Raw genomic sequence first — 6,297 nt, forward strand, 5'->3', positions numbered from 1 at the left:
GGAAAGTAAATGACGCCGCGATCGAGGCGCGCTTTCTGCATCAATGCGCACGCGCGAACGCAACGCTATATGCAAAACTGATCGTACGGAAGAGACACCAGCTCCGTGCGGCGTTTGGTTTGTGCCTGCGGAATTATGAATTCGATAGGCGGGCATTTAAGTTCAGTCACCCTATGTTCAACAACTGAACTGAACCTCTATATACTGACCGCAAGAGTGTCATACAGAGTCAAAAGCACACCCCACATGACGTCACAGAACTCTCCACACTGTTTACAGCGACGACCTCTAAGTAAGGTACGCGTTTTAGCATTGAAAGGTAACGGCTGCGCTGTTATATTTACCAGCAGTAACTTCCGCACTGGTTCTCGCACTTCTCATAATTATTATTTATTTATTTTTTTTTGCAATAAAGGTGTCGTGTATGAGCCTGGCGTCGCAGTCATAAATCGATATTGTAAAATATAAACAGATGAAGCCAACAGGCGACAACTACAACGAAAGCATCGGGGGAATTGTTTATTTAATTGAAATGTAGAAATTATAAAATGAAAGTGGACGAAAAACAACTGGCCACCACTTGTTTTTCATACCCACTTTTATTTATTTATAGCTCCTACATTTCAATTAACTAATTCCTCCGATGCCTTCCTTGCTGTCATTGTATGTTGGCTTTATGTGTTTGTGGCTGAAGAAAACCGGGCCCCTTAGTTTGCCGCCTTGTTTACTGTAGAATATATTTGATACAATATAGCCTATAACCTTTGTCGCGTCAAAACAAACCCCGGCTGCCACTAGATAAGGACACGACGCTACTTTAAGTGTGAAATACGTACGTTAACAACGGTTTCCGTGATAAGAGTTAGAAAGGATGACACACGCGAATAGGCACTTCAAAAGTACCTGCTAACGAAGCGACCAGAAAAAAAAAAATGTTTCATTCCGCCACTGAATATGCGCCAGCGAAGTAATTGATTACGATTCTCCCCTTTACCGCGCCGTGCCGCCACCGTCACACTTCCCGCGTTATCATGATGCCGCAGGACAAAGGACGGCTTGGCAGGTCAAGGGGAGGTGCAGCCATGCAGACCGACGCATACCGTACACGCACAACGGGTCCGAGGACTAGAAATTTCGAGCCCGAACAAGCGACGCGCAGACCAACGCAGGCGTCGCTAACGGCCAGTCGCGACTACGGAGTTACTGTATCTATAGGCTTCCTTTACGGAAAGGGAGCCTACAAAGTAACTCTAAAAGGGCAACGAGCTGGGCGGTAAAGTGAGAGGCTATTTAGCGGTGAATGCGAGAGATATGCGTGACCATTACGTCGCGCATCTTTTCGACAGGTCCCGGATCCATGCTTTGCAACACCGCGTTCAACACATTGCAATGTGTTCAGGAGCTCACTCAGTCCTGGCAGCTTCGAGGCGCGAAATGCAACTGACGGTTGCATATATATATATATCAGTCGAATCCGGGTATATCGAATCTGAAGGGGATCCCCCAAAAGTTTCATATATAGGTAATTCGATATATAAAGTAAATATTTTATACACCAATTTTCAAGGGGATTTTACTGGTCGTTACGCACAATTCATTTTATGTGGGTTAGATATATACGGGTTAGACTACACACACACACACACACACACACACACACACACACACACACACACACACACACACACACACACACACACACACACACACACACCATATACTGTATATATAGCGTTTAGTAATGCGGCTTACATGTACTAAGCCCTTGCACGAATTCTGGAGAAACAGTGTGCCCACGGAGCCTTCGTTATCACTTGCATTTTGCAGCTTCGAACGCGAAGTTCCGCACCAACACACTCCCAGGGAGCCAACGCGGAACTTGTCTTGCTTTTTATGTTATTATTACAGCCTCATCAGAAGTTCTATTGGTCAAGCAGGCCTTCAGGCGTGCAGAGGTCCGCGGGGTCACTGCAACACTTCATTGGATCCCTGGTCACCAGGGCATCGAGGGAAATGAGAGAGCCCATGAGGCGGCGCGCGCCCTTCTTTCCAACCGCGTCATCTCCCGGGATCCTTCAGAGACCCTCAGCGCCAGCACAACTAGCACGACAAAGGACCACCGTATGACCCAGACAGAGCTCTGAGAGTAGCAGCCAACCGACGCAAGAGGAAACTCCGTGCGAGTATCCCGCCAGACCCAAACCCACTTCCCGTGGGTCTTCCCAGGTCGGGGCAGGTGCTACTGCATAGGCTCCGTTCCGGCTTCGTCCTTACACCGGACGTGCTAGAGCGGTGGCGGCAGTACCGGCCACGCACGGGAGAGACGTCCTCCTTTCCCTTCTCCTGACCCCCTTCCGTCGCAGGAACTTGGCCCCTCGACAGCCTCGGAGGACGAAGAAGCACCCCAGGAGCCGCACAGGTGTCCTGACTGCGGCGTGGCCACGCGACCATCCGCAGCCCATTTGTTTTGGGAGTGTCAGCGCTACGCTAAGCAGCGGGACCACCACCTGAGGGCGGTGCAAGTGTCGTCCTACGTAAAGTCCCTATATAAGAAAAGTACCGCCATCTACTCTTTCCTCCGCCGGCTCCTCTCCTAAAGCGCTTGCTTTTTTCTTTACTTTTTGCTTGCGAAAGCCAAGTCGACGGTGGCGCACCTAGAAAGTCCACGTTGAAGCTTTCAGGCCAGGCGCGCGCCGCCGCCGCCGCCGCCGGCGACTGCGGCTGCGCAGAGGACTTTCAACATGGCTCTGAGGCGGAAAAAAAGAAAATATAAAGAAGTGAAAAGCGCGCGCTATCATCGTCCTATCGGAGATACAGGATAACACAGGAGAGAGCGAAGCGGCATTTGTCAAAGGATGGCGGTACTTTTCTTATATAGGGACTTTAGTCCTACGAGGAGTGGATTAGGCCGGCAACTGGATTGGCGGATTCCGACAGGGCCATTCTGGACTCGCTCTTGGGTTTCGCCAAGGTCACGCAGCTTCTAGGACGGCTCTAATTTCTCCTTCCCTCTCCCTTTCCTATTCCACATAATAGGCCTTCGAACCATCCTACAATACATTTTCATCATCATCATGTTATTTTTTAACAGCGGAGCTGTTTAAACCGACCGTCAGTCCGTAACGCGTAAAAAAAAAGAAAAAAAAACACCATCGCTGAGCGACGAGTCACCTGGGTTGCCTAGCACCCTGTTCTCCGTGAGAACAGGGTAAGAACAGCGAGAGAGAGAGAGAGAGAGAGAGATAGAAAGAAATTGTAGCAGCACCACCGAGGCAACGCGCAGAGCTGCTGCCGACGCCGTCCGCGTTTCTCAGTTTCCCCGCGTTCGCGCCGAACGTGCGCGGTGTCCGTGATGTCCGTGACTGCAGCAGGCGCCTCTGGCGGCGACTCGGCAGGTTTCGACCAGCCACGCCCCGGCAAGTGTGGAGGCGCAGCTTGGCCGTGACGTCACCGGGGAGATAGAGCTCGGAGCCGCCGCGACGGCGTCACAACTCTCGCTGACTCTGTGGCGAGTACATGTAGCCTTGATATGGGACGACCATGCAAAGAAGATCCGGACACCCGCAGAAGAAGCCGCTCATCTTGAAGTGCGTCGCGCGGCGAGCCGATTCGGAATACCGTGCCTAGCAGCACTTGGCATTTCCTAGCAAAACTTAGCCAAGCCTAGTAAAAACTTGGAAGAAAAGCTAGGTCAATCACCAGCTCCGCTGTTTACCCCAGCCTTGCACCACTAGTGCAAGCTGCCCACGGTTCCTTTTTTTTTTTTGCCAGCCGCATCGCTTAACGAAGTTATACGACGTCCATTTGCTACACAGGGAATGCCAGTCCGCGAAGCCTGCAAGATGTCAAAAGGCCAGGGCGTGTTTACGAGAGTGGGGCGGATGCCCGCTTCTCTAAGGAAGCCAGTACACGCTTGACATACCAGTAAAAAAGCAACTAAAGAACAAAATCACGTTATCGAAGCAACAAGGGGCCCAGGCGGAGAAGAAAGGAGAGAGAACGACGTAGTACGTGCCGCTCTAGCCGGATCTCCAGCCAGAGCTGGTGGATTCCGAAGCGTTCCGGAGAGATTACGGCGAGCCGGATCAACAAACTGACCCGGAGAGATTGGCGTCAGAGAGGAGGTGCAGTACTACACAAGAGTCGGCTGTCATGTTGCGACTGCGTGCGCTTGCCCGTCAGACAGACGCCTCCGGTTTCAGCCGCCAAGAACTGGGTGGGGAACGGCCAGAAAGCGCGGTCGCGTTGAGCCGGCCGTCAGCAGACAGAGGCGGATAGGCGCATGTTATATAATTCCGTATATCCGGGTGGGCTGTGCACGCTAAAACACGAAAAAAAAAACTGCGTGAATTGTATACGGAACAAAGCACAAAGCGAAACTCCGCAAACTATCATCATCAGCCTATATTTTATGTCCACTGCAGGACGAAGGCCTCTCCCTGCGATCTCCAATTACCCCTGTGGCGTGCAGCAGAGGTAGAATACCTGGCTTCCAATCGGAAGGTCGTAAGTTCGAATCCTACTCCAGTCCTCCACATTTTCAGGCATGGAGTGGTGCCTGACACCGGCAAGAAAATATATTGCCGAGAGCTAGTGGGGCTATACTAGTTCAGGTGCAACCAAACTAGGAAGGCCCACTAAGCTTCATCAAAGTCACTCCCTCACCAGAACAGGAATTGCACACGGTGCAGTATTCGGCCACTACCTCCCTCATGACTCCGACAATTAATCCCCAAACGTTCGCTAAAACAAACAAGTGAAAACGTATCAAATTACGCGCTTATAGTGTGTGTGTGCGTGTGTGCGTGTGTGTGCGTGTGTGTGCGTGTGTGTGCGTGCGTGTGCGTGTGTGTGCGTGCGTGTGCGTGTGCGTGTGTGTGGTTATCGGCTTATTTAGGGGACAGGGAAAGTTTGTGAAGTACGAACTATTTGCTGCCTCGCGGAGGAACAGTGGATGGCGGTTATGGGGGCGTGGGCGGGGTTTTAAGGTGTATCCGACTACAATCTTCGGACGTCCGATTTTTTTTCTTTATCCCCTTTTACCGTGAACCTATACGTTTACGTTCGAAGGATAAAACTTCGAAGTTGGTATAGCTCGTGTGTTGTTCCGCCTTTATCATCATGTTATCCAGCAGCCTGTGTGGCGCGCAGCTTCACTCGGAACGTTGTTCACAACCAGATCCCTCTAATCGTACAACTCCACGCAGAAGCTCATGTTGGAAAAACCAGCGCGCTGGCCAGTCTTAAAAGTCTAAAAGTTAAAAGGTGTAAACGTATCGTCGCGCCAAACGTAATCCCTAATGTTGAATGCAGTATAGACACTCGGCAAATATCTGTCCAGTGTACATGCGCCCAGACGAAAAATAAACCCGTACCGGTATGTACTGCTGTAGTTCGGACTGTCCTTTATTTTAAGACATGCACATAAGCCACCAAGTTCGAAAGATACACGTTCGCGAAGCATGTTGGCGGTATAGCGCCATTGCGCCGAAACATGCTGTTTTCCCCTTCAGATCTAGCTTCAAGCCCTGAACAGCTCGGTCGAATGAAGCATTCGCATTTTTTTTATGGCTTCTGAAAAAGGTTTTTTTTTTTAACCTCACTGCTTTGTAACATAGTTAAACCAGGTCGGAAAAGACAAAAAAATTGCGATAGCAAATTAGTAGAGAGCTACACGGAGTAAGGATAGTAGTTTTATCAGCTGTATAACTTGGACATGAAGCAGCACCATATACGCGCAGAACTGTTGGCGACGCCGTCGGCGTTTTGCCCGCGTTCGCACCGAACGCGCGCGTCGTTGGTGACTGTTGCCGGTGCCTCTGGGGCCTGCTCGGCAGTTTTCGACGAGATCAGAACGGGACACTCGTCGAGCAGCGTCGGAAGTCCTTACCACATTCTCGCCTCGCAACGTTTTTAAATAATTGCGCATTTGGTGCCGCAGCTAGACGTCGCCTCCCCTTCCCGTCCACCCACGGCCTTTCGCGCGACGGAAGAAGTCGCGTTTGCTCTCTATATATGGTGATTGTGAAGGAGGAAAGAGACGCTTAATTCTGCAGCCCTTCAGGGAGCACGGCGCAGAACGCGCGTTTGCTCTCCGCCGTGCGTTCGCTCGCCGTGAAAGCGCGCGTCCCTCGCGCGCTTTCACTCGCACATGCGGCGCGCGGCGACGATTTCATCGCCGTTTGACGTCATACGGAACCTCACGGCGACGGCAGAAATCCGCTTCGAGTGTCCACATAACTGCTACCGCATTAAAAAAAAAGGAGTCGCAGTTTCACCTGAAAGGCGAAGCATCAT

The 6,297-nt window shown here is 51.1% G+C and overlaps 1 protein-coding gene across 20 annotated transcripts in view; it reads right to left on the reverse strand.

Moving 5' to 3' along the window:
* The window catches only part of LOC119450564 (NPC intracellular cholesterol transporter 1-like), a 168,376-nt gene that overhangs the window by 69,086 nt on the left and 92,993 nt on the right, over positions 1-6,297 (reverse strand). The gene's annotated exons all lie outside the window — the stretch shown is intronic.

This window comes from Dermacentor silvarum, chromosome 4 (genome assembly GCF_013339745.2).
Source record: "Dermacentor silvarum isolate Dsil-2018 chromosome 4, BIME_Dsil_1.4, whole genome shotgun sequence".
NCBI lineage: Eukaryota > Metazoa > Arthropoda > Arachnida > Ixodida > Ixodidae > Dermacentor > Dermacentor silvarum.